The sequence below is a fragment of the Crocodylus siamensis genome, chromosome 2 (assembly GCF_052110815.1).
Source record: "Crocodylus siamensis isolate JL-2025a chromosome 2, ASM5211081v1, whole genome shotgun sequence".
Lineage (NCBI taxonomy): Eukaryota > Metazoa > Chordata > Crocodylia > Crocodylidae > Crocodylus > Crocodylus siamensis.
This window is the reverse complement of record NC_143396.1, coordinates 66,097,271-66,118,363: the sequence shown is the minus strand read 5'-3', so window position 1 is coordinate 66,118,363 and position 21,093 is coordinate 66,097,271. Positions and strand designations below refer to the sequence as shown.

Below are 21,093 nucleotides of genomic sequence, written 5' to 3'. Positions count from 1 at the left end.
CCAGGAAGTGCCAAGCCAGTTACCTCCCTGGTGAAAGGTGGGTAGGAGTGCCTTAACCCTAGCCCCCACCATCTGGTGGGTAATTCTGAGAGCTGGGGCAGTAGTGGGGGCCAGGTATGTCCATGTGCAGGTGCCTGAGCCCAGCAGGGATGCAAATCCTGGACACCTCAAGGCGGGTAGTGAGTAGAGCATTGAGAGGCCTCGTGCAGAGTAGGGCTGAAGTCAGAGTAGGCCTGAAGGGCAGTGTGTGTGAGGGGACTGAGCAGGGCTGAAGTGTGAGTAGGCTTGAAGGACAGTCCCAGGGTCACGCTGAGTAGGGCCAAATGGGAGTAAGCCTGAAAGCCAGCACAAAGGCCAGCCCCATGAGAAGTTGGTTGCAAGCTTGAGACAGAGACCTCAGGGAGTGGCATAGTGAAGAGTTGCCTGGTGAGGGACTTGGGGCAGAATTAGCCCAGGGTTTGGCACAAGGCTGGACCACGTAGAGGAGGGGAACTCACAGTAATGGAAGCACTGCTAGGCAAGACCAGTATGCGAGTAGCAAAGTCTGGTGGCCCAAGAGGGGCTGCTCAAGGAAGAGCAAGTTCAGTGGAGTGTGGCCCAGTAATGGGAGGTATGCCAGAGGTCCCGATGAGAGGGGGGCAGAGTGTAAGAGGCCTCCTGTGAGAGGGGAGGTGGTGTGAATGTGTGGGTGAGTGGAGCCCAACTTTGGACTGGGTTTGCTCTGGTCTCAGATCAGGGAGCAATACTAATCTGGATGCCATCTGTGAGGCATGGGCTGCACTATAGGGAAGTTTTGGAGCCACAGATAGCTCCCCCTGGCATCGGGGCAGTAATGGACAGTCTGCTGCATTATACCAACAGTTTATAGAACAGCAAAGTCATGGCAGGCAAGACTGGACAGACTACGCTATAGACAGGTGTGTAGGTTGGTATGAGACCTGGCCCTGAGAGCTGCCCCCTGTCACACTACATTATCTATAGTGCTTTGGTTACCACAGAACAAAGTGAATGCAATCTGCAATTCTGGCAGATGGGAGCCTGGAAGCAGTACTTGAAAAGGATTCCATGATGAAAAACAGAATGTGTAACAGTCTGCAAAACTGAGGAAAGTACTCAGGGAAAGACAATTAAGCTTGCAAAGCTGGGTTTTTTATTTACAGTTGTGATCAGCCAATCATGGTGAAGTGTCAGAGTGATAAGGGAGCTCTTTTGAGCAGAGCTGTGCAAGTAATAAACGTTGAAAAAAGTTCGTCAGATTAACCACAAAACTGAAAAACAGGTCAGCTTGATTTTTTTTTTTTTAATGGAAGCAAAACATAGGAGAAGCACGGATTTAAATTTCATCCCTCATTTCTAACCAAAGTACCCTAAACTGTTTAGTTCAGAGAGGTATACTTTTTCATAGGTAACAGCCTATAATATGAAGTAAGCTGTCACCTAAGAAAGTGTCTCTTTGAACCAGTTAGTCTCTAAGGTGCTACGCTGCCTGGCCTTCTGACTTCAGAACAACAGAGCTAACTACCTTTCTAAACTGTGTTTGTAATGTATTCAAAGGTGGCATTTTCTTGATCTTTTCCTGTTGAAGCTGGTACATTTTCTAAATACAAATATGTGTATTCGCTAACATAGTACTTACAGCAAAGACTTATTAGATGGGGGAAGAGAGAGGGAGGATGGGAAGAGATACCAAATGATTGACAGCCTCTAAGCCCGGAACTCCAAGTGCTCACCAGGGAGGAGTGACACCCAGGTTCTAGCCTCTCCCTACTCTGGTGGATTGGGCAGAGAATACTATTGGACTGGTGGGTAAAGAGAAATATCACTACTTTCTTCCTTTCACAGTTTGTAAATAGTGTCTAGTCTCATTTTGAATCTAGGCTGAAAAAAAAAACATATGCCATTTTTGGAAAAACAAAGCACCTTTCAGAAATGTCAAAGTGTCTAGTTTTTGGGGTTTTTTTCCCCAAGGGACGGGGGGCTATAGCATTTGGCTGATGAACCAGAGTTCATTAGCCAAATGAACTCTGGTTGCATTTGGCTAATAGTCCTTGCTGTCCAAAAATATATTCTTTTCTGTGGGGGGAGGACGGGTGTGGGGTGGGGAGGAGAACCAAAATGCAGAGCTTTAGCCTTGAGCAGAGCTAAGTAATGGAAAAGTTGACAAGTTAGTTTCTCAGCTGGAGTAAATTATCATGCCTTAGCTGACTTGATCCAGCTGTTGATCCACACTTCTTGCTCTGGATTTTGAGGAAGGATTTGGAAGAGAAGAATGAAGTCACTTTTCATGATTAAGAGTGTCTCAAGCAAAGGAAACTGAACAAAGGAATTACTGGGAAAGCTGAATGAAGGAAATGTAAGTGGTAAACTACAGGATTTATGTAGGAAAGTAGTAAGATAGGAAAGTTTTATGGAGAATTTTAAAGGCTAAGTTAAAGCTTAAAGGAAATACAGAAAGAGACAAGAAACTAGAAAAAGGGATTTAAATGAGGGAGTAAAATGTATAATTACAGCAGGGGAGGAAGACTTTGGGAATTCCTGGGAAGGTATGAAATGAAAGGCAAGAAGTCCAGGGAGAAGGGTGTTGCAGTAGACAAGGAATATTCAAACACAAATGAGTGAGCATTGGGGAGGGAAAGAAAAGTAAGTGTTTTAGAAATCTTACATAGGATTTGGTGTCAGCTGGGATGTGAAAGAAGATAGAAAAGAAGATTTTAATATGACAGCATAGTGAGACATTCAGTCATGAAATGGATTTAGTGAATATTTTCAATCAGTTTCTTGAGAGGAAAAATAATGGTCTCAGTAACTCAGCACAAAGAAAAATTTAGGATGAGATTTCTTGTGAAACCATATGAAAGAAATCTGGAGTGGAGAGGTGGAACTTGTCAGCTAGCATTCATACATGCAGTATTACATAAACATGATACTTTCAGTCCTGAAGCTAGCAAGTGTAAAGTGAAAACAAAGTGTAATTTTCAGGCACTGCAGTCTCAGTATAGTGCTGCCTTGCACAGTGTAGACCTGTGGTTCTCAACCTTTTTAAACTCAAGCACACTTTGAAAAAGTTTAGCTTTCACTCATTTTTTGACAATAGCAGAGCAATTCTTTTGTTGCAAAGAGCTTGGAAAGACCACAACAGATTAGGATGTTGAGAGCTGGATTGATTTTTACTGTAACTCTGAAAGAATTAAAGGATAGTGATATTCAACCAGGATGCCACAGCATCTTGAGATACTTTCCAGAATGTCAAGGGATGCAGCCCAATGTTAGCACTCTTAGGTGTGCAAACACGATTCATTAGATAACCCAGAGATTTCAAATAGGAATCCATAACATTAAAAGCATTCTGTGCTGTTGTGGTCTTCTGAGTTCTATGCAAAAGAAATATTGCCCTATTACTCTTCCATAGTTAATAAAATAAGTGAAAGCTAATGGCTGGCATTTTCTGAAGGTTGCCTTCAGTCTAAGGAAGCTGGCTTGAGGCTAAAAAGATTGAGAATCACTGACCTATTCCTTACTGCAGTTTTAATCCTTTGTGTGCTTCAGGAGTAGCACAACACAACATTTAGCCAATACAACCTTTCACAAATGTTAAACAGCAACAGAAGGAAAAAAGGTGTGAAGGAATGGGGTAAGAAAAGACACAGAATTAAAATGGAGAGACACATGTTAGTGTGGGCACTGTGGGGAAAGAAAAATATTTTGTGACAGATTCAAGCTATTTTGAGCCACTGTTTTGTTTTTGTTTTGTTTTTTCCCCCCACAGAATCAGGGCTGTACCTAACCTCATCTTAAATTAAGTGCTAGCAAAGAACTTCAGATTTTTCAAATGTTGAAAGGATTTTTTTTTAAAAAAAGTGGCAGATGCTTCTGCTTAGGGAAGAGTATGAAATGTGGGACTTTTAGATAAAATACATAAAACACATATATGTAGCTCTGTCCAAAAAACCCCAAAACCTTAAGAAGCAAGAATATATGAAACAAGGCTGGACTGCTAGCAATATCCATAACCACAAAACGAGAGAGGAGGCCAAGTAAAAATCCTTTCTTATATAAGAGAGGATAAAGTTAACCTGACAGTGAATCTTTTATATTCTTGACCATGATTCTTCAGATAAGTTAATATTTGACGCTCTTTTTTAATTCTACTGCATAAATAGGAGGAGTGATATAGATAGTTATTTTAACCAGCTCTTTATCTGTACCAATGCCTTGTAAGATAAAGAATGCCTATAAACCTATCCTTCATATTTATTGGAGTGGATGCAGAAAGTCTAAACTTTTGTTACAGTCATGTGGAAAAAAATAATGTATTTCCTGGATACTAGGGATGGTAAATACCGAGAATCTCGATTTTCTTTAATGGAAAAAAAGGTCTAGTAGATTTCTTCTTGTTATCAGGGCATTCTGGGCATAACTACATGTGCATTTAAGTGCATCAAATTGTAATATTATTAGCTTAATGCCTATTAAGCAGGTTTAGGCAGGTATTTGTGCAGGCATTAAAGCACATTAATGCTGTGTGTGGACTGACTTGGAATTAAAGTTAGTCCCAAGTCAGTTGATACACACAGAGTTAATGCACTTTAATGCATTTACACATTCATTAATGCACTTTAAATTTTTGCACCTACGTTCAATACCTGTATTTGCAGGTATCAAATTTAGGCACAAATAGCCTAAATTCACCATTTTTAATGCACATAAAGGGCTGGTCCAGACAAGCCCTCACGTGCCTCTTGCAGTGCCTCAAACCCCTTTGAGATTCTGCAAGATGCACGTGCAGGAACAGGAAAAGGTTTCCCCGGTGCAAGTTTGCAGTGCGGGGGCAAAATTAGACCCATGGATATCCAAGGGTAAAAAATAACGGAGCAAAAAAAGCCGGGCAGGGCATGGTCCCGAACCGTGCCCTGAGGCCTCTGGAGGCTGGGTCCTCCACAGAGATGCTCTGGCTTCCAGAGTGTCTCTGTGGTTGGCCCTTGGCCTTGTGCTGAAGCACGCTTCCTGCCTATGCAGGACAGGAAGCATGCCAGCAGCAGGGCTCCAGTGCCAGTAAGTAAGGGGCCAGGGGGGCTGGAGGAGGGGGGAGTGGACTATGAGAGGGACCCTACTGGCTCCGCTCACTCCACCAGCTCCCCCCATCCCTTCCCTGCCAGGTACCAATTGGTTGGGCCCCAGAAGCTCCTGACAGTGAGTAGCCCTTAGCTACTTGCCAGGGCAGCTTTTTGTACTGATGGAGCCAGGACAGGGCAGCTTTTTATACTGCTGGGGACAGCACAGGTGCTGGCCCCAGGCTCTAGCTCCCCCTGGCTGCAGATCTGGGAGAAGCCAGGCAGGTTTTATTTTGCCCTAAGTGGCACTCTTTGCTCCACAACAAAGTGCATGTCCGGGCACACGTGCTGAGGCAAAAAGCCCCGACTCAGACATGCACCACTTCTATTTGAGCTGCTGCAAGCACATGTGCTTGCATGTGTGGATGTGCCCTAAGGGTGCACATGTGTAGACACATGCCCTTAATGTCCATTAACTTAAGTTAATGTGCATTAAAGTGTCAGGTATTGACTCATCCTCTCTCTGACAAACCCCTCCAAGAACAGTACTTTAATCACATGTATGTAATATGGTTGCTATTATACCATTTTGATTCCTAGGTAGGACCTGTAAGTGAGAGTCCATGTTTGACTCTTTTTCTGTGTGGATGGGTGGGGTGAAGGGATTTGTATTTTCCAATGCAATTAAAGAAACCAAAGTATTTGAATCCCTTTATTTCAGATAAAGTGGAACCTAGATTTTAAAGCCATTTTTTGGATTTAGTTTTGCAAAACCAAACTGTGATGAGCAAGGAAGTGTGAAATTAAAACCCAAATATGACCACCTGAGCCATCAATTAGACTCTAAACTAAAAGCCATGTTTAGAACTGAAAATATTCCGCATGGTTTGGAACATTTAAATAACTACCATTTGTGTTGGTTGAAAATTTGTTGAAATCAGCAGCCAACTGCATATAAAAGAACCATTTTCTGGGTTGTAATTTAGATTGGTTGTAATTGCTTCTCAGTTTACATCTGGAAGATGATGTGATACAGTTCGGTGTTCATTTGTAAGGATTTCCTGGGAGCAAAAAAAAGCACCAGAAAAAAAAGTGACACAAAGCATGCGAAAAAAGTGTGCACCTGGACAAATAGGCTGCATCCACATGTGGTGTGGGCGTTTGGTTCCCCAGGGAAAACTAGTAGCCGTGTGCTTTGTGCCACTGCTAGTTGTTCCCAAGGAATGACCAGCCACGCACTCTCTGGCATGCGACAAGTTACCCAGGGGCAGTAGGGGAGGCAATGGCCAGCACTGCTCTGGCTCCAGAAGCCTTACCTGGGGTCCTGGGGGCCTCCCAGGGCTGCAGCAGTAGTGCACGTCTGAATGGCCAGGCTCCACTTCTTGAGTGGCGTGTGCTACCTGTGCATGTGTGGCGCCACTCCACTTTTTTTCTCTGTGGGTTTTTTTGATCCCTGGATATCCAGGGTTCAAATAAACCCTCCGTACTGCTCCCTTGCAGCACAGGGAACTGAACACGTGGTTTGTGGTGCTGCAGATGTCTGCCACACCATATACCACATAGCCATGCTCATTTGGATGTGGCCACAGAGGTCTGGTCCTCCAGGGCAACATTCTGGCTGCTGGCTAGGTGTCTCTAGTGATGCAAAAAGCGGTTCGTTTCCTTTGGAGGCTTGCAAATAATTCTCAGGCACACACTATTAGCAGCACAAAAGATGTATTTGCAAATAGGGTCGGAGCAGAGTCAGAGGACTTCAGATTACTCCGCCCTCTGAGGAAATTCTTAGCTGGCTTTTATCTCTTCCCTCCTGGGCACGTGTGCAGAAACAGGAACTCTTACAACTCATTTCCGGTTCATACAAACATATATGTGATTACGTCACTTCATCCGTCGCATGTATATTATAATTAACTACTTAAGTATGCGGGGCGGATAGGCATATATGCATCAGCTAATTACGCACGCTCAGAAAGCTCTCTAGGTCACCAAGAGTTGAAATCCCCCCGCTTTCAAGGACACAGTCAGTTGAATTCCAGCTTCTGTAATCTGCATGTGAAAGTCAGGGGGAGAGAAAAAGGGAGTGATTCTTAGCACAAAAGGTCCTTGGTAGTGTTTCTGCTTATCAGGTACGAGATGCAAACTGTGCAGTTCTAACAACACTCTATTCATTATGCATTTCTAATAATATTTCTAACACTAGTGCTGTTTGTACTGCTGTTGCTTCAGCACACTGTGTGGTATGCTGGGAACAACCAAAAGCGTGGCAAGGCTCATGGCTGCCTGCTGCTGAGTCTGCTGGACAACAGGGCCTGTCCTGGCCCCACAGATACCCCTAGGACCAGTTTGGCTGCCTTAGAACTGGGCACATGGGACAGCCATGCCACTGTACCAGAGGCCCAGCCATTGAGGCCTGGGCCCTGGCAAGCAGTCCCAGGACCTCTGCTTGAGGGCCACCCAGGCTACAGCTGCAGGCATCACTGAACAGCAAGAGGCACCGGAGTCTGTTGTGGGCAATATAAGCAACTGTGGCGAGGCATGTGGGGGGACCCAGCCTCAGGAGTCTGCCCAGGCCAGGCATCCGGGATCCAGTTGTTGGCCTGAGGAGGTTACTGACCTCCTGGCCATTTGGGGCCAGAAGGCTACATTGCAGCAGTTCCCTCAGGGACAGCAGACTGAACATATTTAGCAGGTGATTGATCCACAGATGGCCAAATGGAGGCAGCAGTGCAGTAGCAAGGCCAAGGCATTGCCCAGGCAATTTCATGTTGAGAGTGATGCCAACCAATGTTTGGGGGTAGGGCAATCCATCATGGCCCACTTTGAAGAGCTGGATAGAATCATTGGCCCTACAGCCATGTACCCCTCCCCTACCAGCTAGTCCTTTGCCACCAGGGGAGGAGCACAGTCTATAGCAACCAGTCTTGTGACCCAGCCAGAGTCCCCAGAGGCAGGGCCCTCCTCCATGCCTGCAACAGCACCACCACCACCACCACCACCACCCAGCCATGCCAAGAGTGATAGTGAGAAGGGATGCATACCACAGGCACGTGCCGCACTGAGATTGGCTGCTGCCAACGTGGCCAGCAGTGTCTATGAGCAGTCCCCGCTTGCCAATCGTCACCCCCCGCCCTGCTGCGGACACTGCTGCTGGTAGCTGTGGGCTGTCCCTGCTCACCACTCACTGCCATGTTGCCTCCCCGTGCCCAGTCATGGGAGGCACTAGTCATTCATGCCTGCTGCCATAGCCTGGCCTGAGGTGATGCCAGAGCATCAGGTCTCCTGGCTCCTGGTTGACACCAGTGGGAGAAAGGAGGAAGCTGAGGAGCAGGCTGGGGTGTCACACCCTGGTGACCTTGCCATCAGGCCTTACCCCACTCTGTGTCAAGGTCCAGCACTGGCCCTCTGCCAACCCAGGGCCCAGGAACTACAGTCTCTTGGCCAAGGTGCCTGTCTATCACCACAGCCTGTCAGTCCCACACGGGGTGTGGGGATGTGGGAGCCACCCCCTTCCCCTCCCTTCTCCTGTGGACCACTCTTCCTTGTGCCCTGCATGTGCCCCAAACTGGTCTCCACCACCTCCCTCCCTCCTCTCCTGACTCCCACTCCTCTGCCATGCAGGGACCCCCTTCCCAGGAAGGACGGAACAGCCTCCCCACCTTGCCATCACTCCCAGGTGGATGGAGCTGGTCCTAGCCATGAGGTCAGGGGGGATATGGTGGCATTTGCCTATTGGTCTGCAGCTCTGCACCCACTGGAGTGGGTGGTTGAGGGCTTGGGGGTCATGGAATGTCACATCTTTCCTCTAGGGGAAGAAGCTGGCACCATAGTCTGGGCCAGCAGTGATGCTTGTCCAAGGGAGGATCCCTCCAGGTGAGGCCCTGTGGGGCCCATGGGCAAGGGAGGAGGCCTTTGGGCAGCAGGCCACCTAGACACAGTGGGAAGAGATGAGCAGACTCCAGGATTACCACAGTCTTTGTCAGGGCGCCATCCCCACATAGCTTTGGCTTAGGGGCTGTCTGCCTGGCCCTGTGCCTGAGAATGAAGCTCCTCCCTAGGGAGCCTCACTGGGGCCTGTTTTCATCCCATGCCATGTTGCTCTAGCTGAAAATGATCCTCCAATTGCTCTCTCTGCCGACAGCACATCTGTCAGGGGAAAGGCCACTATCCAGTGCCCGGAAGCTGCTTGCCCACTGGGACATTCCATGGGTCATGGATGTACAGCCTGTACTGGGAGCAATGCACACAGTGGGACAGTATCCAGGAGGACCTGCTCCAGAGAGGGGGCCTAGAAATACTGTCAGCAGGTCCTGGCCAAATTCCACTGCTGTCACCATGACCAGGCCCTTGTCCTGGAGGAGGTATGACCTGGGAGGGTGGTCCTGCAGCAGCTGGTGACAGAGATAAAGAGGAGCAGCAGCTGGCTTGGGACAGCTATGAGGAACTGAGGCAACTGCAGGCCTCCATTGAAGCTGCCATTCAGGAGGAGTGTAGGGTGTCACAGCAGGTCCTGGCCGCTTCTGCCACCTCACTCCAGCACATGCCAGCCCCACCACTGGTGCCTGTCCCCTCTCACTAGCCTGCACCCCCACCACCAGGGGCAGGGCCCAGCTGGAAGATTTTTGGCTGGCTGGTGACTCAGCTGGCATCCCAAAAAGGCCCATGGGCCTGCCATGGCAATCAAAGGATGTTGCTTCTGCCTTCCCCCTTCCTAATCCTGTGCTTAGCTGCAACATCTGCCTCTGAGAAGGAGTGCTTACCCTCCAACCCAGAGGAGCCAGTGCCCCAACCTCATCGGCATGGTTCCCACACATGGCATGCAGGGCTGAGGCCAGGCTTAGGGCTGAGGGGCTGCCAACCCCTGATTCCCTCTTCCCTATGCCTCCTCCCCTGCTGTTTTTCCCTGCCAAAAAGGACCCTCTTTCTTCCCCTGATGCTTGTGTAAAAAGTTGCTTTTTATTTCTGGTTATGTATGGGTTTGTGCATGGGAGGAGCTGGGTGAATAGTGGTGTTTTGGAGGGTCTATGTGGAGTACTGTTGGAATGTTGAACTGTTGGTGTTGGAGAAGTTTTGGGGAGAGGGAGGAAATAAAGTTGTTTTTGTTTCCGCAACAGCCACACTGCTTATGTTGTTGCTGTCCTGGCAGTGGCTGGGGATAGAGGGCCCTGGGTTGGTGACCTGGTGTACGTGGTAGGAAGGCTGGTGCCCTACCCAATTAGAACAGATAGGTGGTGATGGCCTCATGTACTCTGGTTCCTGTGTGCCGCCACCAGAGGTCCTAGCCTGTGACAGTGTTTCTGGTTGGTCAGCTCTGCTTCCTTTGTTGCTGGATGCACCATAACACACACATGGATGGATGTAGCCATGGGGCCACAGGTCTGAGGGGGCAGAAGTTGTAGCAGGTAGCAGCAGGTCTCAGCAAGGAGGCAGTCCCCACTAATAGACTTCTGCAGTGGGTACAGGGTTCAAGGACCACTCTAGGTCAGAGCTGCTGCAACAGTCCAGCTGGCATAGGGGGTACTATTCCCAGACACCAACTGGCTGGGCCTGAGAAGCTCCTGAGGGCAAGTAGCCCTGAGTTGTTCACCAAGCCACCAGTTTATACTGCTGGGGCTAGCACAGGTGCTAGCCCCAGCCTCCAGACCTCTGTCGCTGAAGAGCTGGCAAGAGCAATTTACCCAAAGGAGCACAAAGTGCATGAGGCACAAATTTGTGCTACTACAAGCACATGTCCCTGCATATGTGGACATGTCCATGAAATCTAATCATTTTCTCCATTGATTGCTGGGTCTAAAGAAATGCTGAAGGGATCTCAGAGCCCCATGGAAGAGCATTTTTTGTCTGTCTTGGAACAAAGTGCCAGATTTAGAGAGGCAAAGGGCCAAAAAAAATTGAGATATGGCATTTTGCCTAGTTTTGAAGGCAAACTGTTTTGTCAAAAAAAGTTTGAGCAAGCTTTGGTATACCATGTACTGATGTGATCTGGTAAGTTCTGCAACAATTACATTTCAGAAAACTCCTACTAATAAGATCAGTTTGTCAATAACAGCAGTTTGTCAGTTTCATTCCATTTTTTGTACCCCTTCTGAGCCAGACGTGCTCAGGAAGCTCAAGTGGTATTAGGGACTCTATTACATTTAATTTCCTTTATTGAAGATTTCATGGTTGGATACCTTATACACAGTGACAGTGTTTTTGTTTTAGTTAGAAAAAGACATCTTTGATCTATTTTTACAGTGTTCATAAGACATGATGAATAATGCACAGCATTGGCCCCAGTGTATGGAATCATTATAACGTGCATTGTTCAGAAGCTCAACATATGTAGCAGTGATATTTCTACATTTCTTATACTTGGAAGTGCCTGGACTTTTCCTACTGGTCATCTATCTAAAACTACTTTCCTCAATCTGTTGCAGCATAGGTCATTTTGTATTTTCTGTTTGAGCTTTTCAGATTTGTTTACCATTTGTCATGTTTAGCATTTGCTTTCTATTTCTGTGCTGATGGGAGAAATTTCATATATGCTTCTGGTGGTGCAGGGGTTTCTGTCTCTACTTCTTGCTTTAGTCAAGTTACATTTGGCTGTTTATCACTCCATGGTCACTTCTTGTTTTCCAAAAAAAATACTGTTTACTCTTTCTCCTTCACCATGCCTCCTACTTCCTCTAATTAAACTTTAAAACACAATTTAGAAACACAGACATTCATAGCATTCTGGGTTATAAGTCTTGCATTTCCTGAACTGAGGAATTGGGAAAATCTTATTATCATGATGAAAATTTATAAAGTTCAGAGATACATTATATAAAAGGGCTTCTATAAAACTTAAATATTTGTGAATTTCATATTTTGAAATGCAAAACTCAGTAAATGAAAAGCTTAACAAAGCAAAGGGCATTTTTTAAAACACAGCAGTAATACCAGGCTCTGTACATATGCGTTCTACTCAGTCCATATTCAAATATAGGTACTTAGTGACTGATCTGTTTACAGATATGGGTGGGAGAGTGATCAGTTAAGTTTACATATACCAGCTAGAAACTGTTGATTTGTTGTTCAGTTTATAGATTAAAAAATATGTTGGATTCAGGTACACTATGGATGCGTCTACATGTGTCAATTTAAGGTGCATTAGCCATTTTTAAGGTGCGTTAAGGGTGCAGGTCTACATGTGCATGCTCTTAATGCACCTTAAAATGGTGATTTTTTTTTTTTTTAGGCGATTCATGCCTAAATTTGATACCTGAAAAAACAGGTGTAGACTCTGAGCCCCCACCCCCAACCCCAGACAAACAACCCCTCCATTCACCAACCAACCACCCCAATCCCTGCCCCTGCCCCTCCTCCTCCTGAACTTATTTCCTCAGCTTTGGCATCAGCAAACACTGAGAAAACTGGCACTGGGAGTAGCTTGTGGGATGTGCAGGGTTGGTGGGCTGGGGGGTGCTGGCTGGCCCAGTTGTCCATCTGGAAGTGGGGTAATAAAAAAAAAGCCTGGTGTTGGGGAGTCAGTAGGGAAAGTAGCTCCCCGGGGCTTGGGCTGTACTGGGAACTGTACAGAAGTTAAAGAAAGTTAGAATGGTCTAAAAATAGCCAAACTGATATAAGTTAGACTACTTTGGAAGTAGAAATTTCATGGCATTGAAATTTCAATTGACCTGGCCATTTTTAGACCAATCTAGCCTTCCTGTAACTTCTGTATGGTTTACACTTGATTTCACCTAACAAAGGATATAAGTGTAGGATCTGCATTGGGGTAAACTAAGTTATGGGTGTCCATTATTAATGAATCTAACCTTCTCCTAACCTCCCCACATCTGTATGTAGCCTTAGAAAACAACACTTACAGTAGAATATTATAGATTGAATCACATGCTATTCTTTTATTAAAGTAACCATTTAGAAGAAAATAAGATAAAGCAATCACAAGAATACAAAACAACTATATCAATAAGTCTTTAAAAATGTGCTAAGATTTAAGTGTGGAAAACTGGCAGTGGTACTAATCACCCCAAACTTAGGAAGCCTTATTTTCTTGGTATTCCCCTATTATAACATCAGAATGAATATGCGCTGTGCTAATTCATTGTGAAGACCTTATCTCCTACCAGACTGGAATTTAAAGGGGAAACTGAACTATGAAGCAACCTGCCATTTGCTTTTGTGACATAGCTATACAGGCAGTCCTCAGACTTACAACATAATTGGTTCCTGAAAACCACATTAAGTTGAAACGTTGTAACTCAGAACCAATTTTCTCATAAGAAACAATGTTATAAATGAGGGATTGGTTCCTGAACCAAGGCCTGATACCCTCTTTTCACCAAAAATATCCCAGAATTTTGTATCCTATCAATTATAGATGAGTAATACAGCTACATCGCTATTTACAATATAAATATTTTAATCATATTGATTTAAAAGGACTTTGAGGTGACTTGGCTGGAGTCTTCTCAGGAGTCTTGGCTGCAGGTTTTTTTGGAGTCTTGTCTAGTTTCTTAAAGAAAGTGTCCAAGGAAGTTTGAACAGTTGTCTCCAGGGAGATGAGTGACGCAGCAAACTTGTTCACCACCATGGTATTGCATTGGATCAAACATTGTACATTGAAACTGGTGTTGTAAAGTTGAAACAGGGCGTCAATTTATAAATGTTGTAAGTGCAAAACATTGTAACTCGAAACGTAAGTTGAAGACTGCCTGTACACATTCTGTATGGAACAGAGTTTAGGAGGAATTACCTGTTTGATCTAAAGTGACATTGAACATTGACATTTATATTAATTGAATATTTCTATATATTTTTTTTCCATTCACAAGTTATTGTTTCACTAAAAGCAAGCATAACTTTGTAATGTAGTGGTGTTTTGCTGGATATTTATACGAAAAGATGAGTCTTACAGAATTCTCTGAAGACCAGTGTATTCTGAAGGAGTGTGGTAAGAGGGGACTATCTTTGATGTAGTCCAAGAAAATCTTCCCAAGAATGAGATGATTAAAACTACCATTTTGTTATGCAGTTTAACTGGCTCCTTTTCAGTGGTTTAAATGCACACCTGCCAATTTTATTTAATTTTAACTTTTTAAGGGAGAAAATTACACAGTATACTGCCTGCTTTCTTCAGTAAAAATTCATTACTTTTTTCTTATTCATTGAGAACTATCTAGCTCACCTGTTTTTAAGTGTTTGGGTGAATGAAGTTCTAGCAAGAGTGAAAGACTTGTTTTGCTTCAGCTAAACACAGTCTCAGACCTCAAAATACTTAGATATATTATGCAGTCAATCCAGTCATCTCCAGTCCAGTTTTAGAGTGTGTTTTCACTAATCAGTTCTGTTCTATAGACCAGGGGTAGGCAAAATACAGCCTGTGGGCCAGGCAGGCAGCTGCCCATGGCTGCCCCTTCAGTGGCTCACATGGGGCTGAGCCCTGCCCACTGATGGCCCCAGGTCTGGGCAGTGCTCACAGCTTCCTGGCAGAGCTGCTACCGGTATGGCTGCAGCTGCCCAGGTACTGCTCAGCACAACCCAGCCCCAAGTACTGCTTGGCTTGCCCCATCTCCAGTGCCACCTCCTCCTCCTGCCCCTACCTGGGAAAGTGGCAGCAGCACCCAGGGGTCTGCATGCCGGGTACCACATGCCCAGCCAGGTTGTGGGAAAGCTTCAGCCAGGAACTCCTGTTCCAGTGTGCTGGTCTCCAGCTCCAACTTCTGTCCCGGCTGCCTTTTCACCAATTCCAGAGCTGTAGGAAAGGAAAAGAAATAGAACAGTTTCCCTGGTTTCCTGATTGTGCTTTTTTTTTTTTTATCTTTTTGCTCTGTAGTTTACTGATTTAGTGACTTGGCATATAAACCACAGTGGCTTTGTTTTCACACTTTCTTTGTGTGATCCTTGTTATGAAGTTGCTTCTTATGAAATACTGACTTAATAATATTTTTGATTAATATTTAATTGTTGTATATGAATTCCACAAGGGAATTACTTTTAGTTTAGTTCCTTTTTAGTAGGGAATTCTTGTTTGTAATTTTCCTTAGTCTCTGTTCTAATGCTTGACACGAAGATATGGTAAAAGGCAGTATGAGTGACTTATCATTTGAAAAGCTGGAGAAATCTCCCATATGAATGTATCCAGTTCTTGTATTATTAGGAGGAAAATATTGTAATTTGCAGCTTTCAGACTCTACAACTTTCTCTCTCCGTATATAGAATTCCCATTGGTGAAGTTAGTGAGCTGAGTGTGAAGGTGAAGGGCAGTGTGTGATTCAAATCTTTTTTCAGTGAAAAATGGTTATGCCTGTTAACAGTTGAGACTATCTAGATGGGTCTCTCAATTCCCTGCCCACACACACAGAGACATATCCTAGGGTGTCTTTACATGTGCTCGGGACGGGGGAAGGGAAAGGTGGGGTGGTGGTGGCGGGAGGCCCACTTTAATTAAAGTGACTCCAATTAAAGCACCTGCAGCGTCTTGAGTATTCAGACTGGCTGGCATACTTCAGAATGGCAGCAGGAGCACTTTAAAGCTTGTTTGATGAGCTTTCGTTAAAGCACCTCCACCGCCATTTTGAAGCATGGAGACACTGAATACACAGGATGTGGAGGCTACTGGAGTGTGCTAATTACCACACTCCAGCCGACTTGATTGAGTCTGTTCTGACACCCTGTCATTACAGCATGTTGGACCAGCATCCCCACACATCTACAGGCACCCCCAGTCATATTTTTTGTTACTTACTCTAAACCCAGGAATATCATTAAGCCGTAGTATACCTAATTCTGTATTTCTTGCTTAGAATTTTAACAAACTGGAACACTATTTGTTAAAATGTGGGGGGGGGGGGGGGTTGGGGAGGATTTGCTGATTTAACATCCCTTTGTGAAACACTTTATGTAGTTGTTACATAGGGAAAATAATTTTTTTTTAATACTCTAAAATGATTGGTAAAAGGTAAATATTGAAGAAAATATTTGCTGAGAGAATTTGCTGAAGAAGAGAATAATTCAACATTGCACATTTCACATGATGGAACAAAATTGTACAAATGAGCTATGCATTTAAAAGAAAGCTTTGCCTGGGAAAGATAAATAGACCGACTTTCCATATTTCAATGCAGTGGTTGTATATCTTTGAGCACCAGTGAGAGTCCTGATCTTCTTTTATAACTGTTTTCTCATTAAATAAAAGCTGTGCAGTTCCAAGTATAAATTAGCATTCTACTTGATGAGAATAATAAAATATATAAGGAAGACTAAATCTTGAAGTCTCAGTCTCAGGTTTTACCCTTGATGTCATTCATAATCTCCTGTATTTCCAAAGGGAACATTCAGCCAAATAACTATATATCTTACTTTTATGGGCTTTTTTTTCCCCTTTGTATATTATTTTACATTCCTTCATAATTTGTCTGTAATAGTAATGTACTAAGACAGTGCTTCCCAAACTTTTACTTTAGCATGACCCCATTTCCTCAGCATGGCTCCTCACTCCTGACTCACAGGCCCTTGCCACCCCCCCCAGCAGCTGAGCCCTGGCTGCTACCCAGGGAGGCAGCAGTTGCTGCAGCTAAAATGCAGTGTGGAGCCCAACTTCCACCTCCCCACCATGATCTCCTCTTCTGCAGGCAGCATGGCTGGATTGGAGCCCATGAGGGAGGCAGATGTAGACTGCCCACTGTGGGCTTGGGGCTCCATGCTCTGCTGCCCTCCCCCTGGGACCCAGCATGGAAGGGAACACTGTGCTACTACAGCCACCAAGCTGAGGTATCTCCTACCCACCTGGCAGCAACAGGGGCACAACTCCATGCCACCACCACTGCCATGCCTCACTTTGGTGGCATAGCAACATGGGCCCTCCTACCCACTGGGCCACAGAGTTGGCTCCTCTGGAGCTGGTCTCCACTGTGGGTGCAGAATCTTGGGGAGCACACCCCCTCACCCTGTCACCTTGCCTCCTCATCCCTTTCTGCTGCATCACCTGTGCCCCCCTGCTCCCCTTCTATGTTGCCTATGCCCCCCTGCCCCTCCAGCACCTTGCCTGTGCCCCCTTCCACCCCCCGGCCCCATAATCTTACTTGGAGGGAGCTGCAGGATCTGCTCTCCACGACTGCTTGGCTGCCACATGCACACATGCATGTGGTGTCCCCTGCCTCTGATCACCATTCTCTGCTTCCCCAGCCCCAAGCAGCCCCTTGCAGGCTGGAACTCTGCCACCCTGAAAGGAGAAATCTGCATTTTTCTTCTTTAAAGGAGAAAATCCATGTTTTTTCATGGTGAACAGAAAACCTGCATCTCTGTTTATCATGACCCCATCCACTGAGGTTGTGACTGCATTTGGGGTCGTGACTCACAATTTGGGAACTGCTGGATTAAGATGTTCTATTATTACTTTGGTATAATGCAAGAATTGAAATAATATATTATTTTTAGTTTTAAGATTATTTTTTTAAAAGAACAAGTCCTACTTTTTTATTGTAGAAGAGAAGATATTTCAAGGTGTCTTCTGTTTGGGAGGTAAAAATAGTTTGAAATTTGGGAATGATACATTTGCTGAGTGAAGAGAAGGTCTACTTTCAACTTTATCACTTCCGTTTGTTTGTATTGCAAGACATTTTGAACATCAATGTGTTCTAGACTCCTGTAGTTTTTGGTAAAAACTGCAAAACTAGAATAGTATGATCTCTACTCCTGTAAAGGAGATTAAACTGACCCAGAGAGTGCCTATGTGATGTGTATGACAGCCACTATTTCTAGTCTATGTAACAGGACAGCCTGGGATCCAGCAACACTGAATAAAAAGATAAAACGACTGTTCTGATATCACTCTTTTTAGAGCAAAGAGAAAAGAAATATACTTTCCTCACTTCCTTGTTAGTTTTAGTGCTTACTCCTGTAATAAGAGAAGTTATAAGGATCTTGATCCCCATGCTAAACTCAAGGGTGTTTGCAACCATCTCTAATCCCAGATTAAAGTTAAGGGTGAGGTTTTGATTTGAGGCACATTCACATACAATAAAATAAGGATTAAATGCCCCTTTGTACCTTGGCTTAATTGCTCATGTATTATTTCTAGAGAGGGAGTGAACTGAAAGAGGCAAAGCAGCAGGAAATACACAGAGCCCTGCGTCTTCTTGCAACTGTTGGACAGTGTCATTGACCCTGCTTGGGTGAAAAATAATCTATTGTTGTTTATGACACAGGCTAGCCATTACTACCCTAAGTTGTTAGAGCCAGTATCTGGACTGGCCTTGTCACTTGGAGGTACTTCTCTGAGATGAAATATTTTTCCAGGACTATTCTTATAGTAGTACAGCATATGCATCCTTACCTATCGTGTGAAATCAGTTTTTTTTGTCAGGGAAATACCGTCCATTTCTAACTTTGCTGTCAGGGGATAGAGTCATGGCATAAGATTTGGAGAAACCTACAGGTTATGTTCTAGAGTTCTTCTCATATGGTTTGGTGGAAAAGAAGTTTTGGGCAAGCTAGAGCACATGACACTAGAAGAATGATCTCTTTCTCATATAGGGAGCTTCTTTAGCAATTATGATGCAGTAACAGTGGTTAGATGGATCTGCTGACAACTTATGCCTTGGTTGTGAAGTGGATTTTTTCCCCTTTCTGATTTCCTAGCTGGATATTCAGGAGACAATGTTGGGATAAGACAGGGGTTTTCAACCTTTTTAAAGAAGTGTACCCCTTTTGGTGGTGGCAGCTGGGTGTGTGTGTGGGGGGGTGTCACGCTTGGCAACTGCTGCTGCCGCTCACCACCCCATGCTGCTGCTGCCACCCACTGCTCTGCGCCACTTCTGTTGCCATGCTCCACTTTCCCCTGGCTGGTTGCATGTGCAGCTCTGCTGGCTGCTGGTGGGCCCCATGCCCGGCCAGTTGCACACCACCCATCAGCATCCTATGGAGCCACATGTGCAACCAGATGTGGGAAAGTGGCGTATGGTGGTGGCACAGGGTAGTGGGTGGTGATGGCACCCACTGTGTGTGAGCCCCAGCCCCCCTTCATCTGACTGGCTGGGTGGCATCTGTGCGGCCTGCAGAGGGTGTCGCTGCTCTTGCCACTCCCAGCCCTGCTCCTGGGAGGCAGCGGCACGGGGTGTTGGATGGTGGCGCGGGATGGTGGGTGGCAGCAACGGCTGCTGTGTGCGAGCCCCCCCATCCCATGTCCATATGCAGAAGAGTGCTACTGCCCTTGCTTCTCCCTCCCCACTCCTGGGAGCAGGCACAGAAACACACTTTCCCTTTGGAGCCGCTTCAACCGGATCGAAGCAGAAACCCGGTCCGGAGCTTTGGATCAGATCCCTGGCATCTGAAGCTGCCTACTCGCACAGGCCTAGTATTTACTGGCTTTCCCATGCTTCTGTGAATAGGTACCTGTCATATAGATGAGTAGATATCAGAGAAGACTTAAAATATGACACATGACAAGAGACTGAGTGAAAAAAAATGCAGGCTTACCATGCCATGGGTCACTACAATTTGTAATTTATGAAGAAGCATTTCATGTTATCTTGGTACTCTCCATTCAACTTTGTAACATACTAACACAGAATACCAATATAGTGACAATACAGTGTAGCCCCAAAGCCACTTTTTGTTAACAGCTTTTCATCAGCCTTATCTTCTGTAATGAAAGTTCCAGACCCTGTGTAGGCCTTCTTAAATATTTCTGTCACAAATGGCTGGGATGATCTAGTTCGGGATTGTCCTCCTTTGAGCAGGGTGCTGGACTAGAAAACCTCTTGTGGTCTCTTCTAACCCTAATTTTCTATAATTCCATGATAATATTGGTGTTTATCTTATATATTGAGTAAAAATTCTATTGCTCACGTTCGTGCTACCATAAGCAATTTTTATTATCTCTTGTGACCTAATATAACACACAAGTATTTCATTGTGTCTGCTCTAGTAACTTTGCATATCTTTTGACTAGGAATTTCTGTCAGTATGTATAATGTACCTTTTAATAGGTGATTCCCTTTAATTGTTTTGATTCTGAAATGGTATTCCCCGCTGAAGTATCTGCTTCTGGAGTACCACACCAGACCATGAAGAAGTGGAGTGACCTGCTATACAGACCCATGGTACAATTATTTTAATCTCTGGCTTTCTCTTTTTTTCCCCCCTTAAACTTTTGGAACTCTTTTTTGATATCTATAGCATTATGGTGGGCCAGCTTCTCCGTGATTTGACTTAGTGCAGTTCCAATGATTTCATAGATTTCTAGTTGTCCAGACAAATTTTAAGTGCATGCTGGTAACACAAGAGTTAAGTTCGATCATGCGCAGACAAGCAGACGAGGCCTGTGGAAGATTCCACAGCATGCCCAGCATGTGCCCCCGTGCGACCTCAGGGCTTGTCAGTCAAATCTGACCTAGTTTCTAACAACCCGCATGCTCAGATCTGTCAACTATCTGGCTTGTCAGTCAAACTCTTATTACTGTGAACCTGCTCAACTCTGAAAAGCATGATGTAATTAGACTAGAAAGTTCCACGAAGGAGACAACCTGATTGGCTACCTGGTTGTCATAAAAGACTTGTGAGCCCCCCTGCCCAGGGGGGAGAGACCGGAGAGACTGTCTCGCAGGGAGAGATCCGTCCTGAGAGCAGAGGCTGTTCTGACAGGGACTGCTCCTCAGGAGGGCTTTAGGCCCACTGATCCTGGTCTCCTCACGACTGCGGTTTTGCGATCGATTCCTCTTCGTCTTCGATCGGATTATTCCGTATTGATCTTCTGGCTGCTACTGAACCGATTTCTCTCATTGACTACTGACCACAAGCCCGATAGACCCAACCCTACATCGACCACCGACTGTGACATTGTTACCTCACTCCAGCACCGACCCCGGCATCGCTCCACATCAACCTCAGCATTTCATCGACCACCGTTTCATCCGCGTTGGACTCTCGTTACAGTTTTGTTGTTCGTCCTCCCATTCATGAGCTGTTGACCAGCCCTGGGACTATTGAGTTGGGCAGCTGCACCTAGCTTTGGCTAGAAAGCAAGGGCTCAGCTCGAGAACCCTGTGGGCCAACAGAC

General features: G+C 45.3%; 1 long non-coding RNA gene and 1 pseudogene across 1 annotated transcript in view; both read left to right on the top strand.

Moving 5' to 3' along the window:
- Nucleotides 1–2,257: 2,257 nt before the first annotated feature.
- The window catches only part of LOC149870343 (uncharacterized), a 59,361-nt gene continuing 40,525 nt past the window's right edge, over nucleotides 2,258–21,093 (top strand). The window contains exon 1 of the long non-coding RNA XR_016440437.1: nucleotides 2,258–2,353. This is a non-coding gene — a long non-coding RNA (uncharacterized LOC149870343). The remainder of the gene's footprint in view (nucleotides 2,354–21,093) is intronic.
- LOC149870344 (uncharacterized) lies at nucleotides 8,014–15,306 on the top strand (annotated as a pseudogene).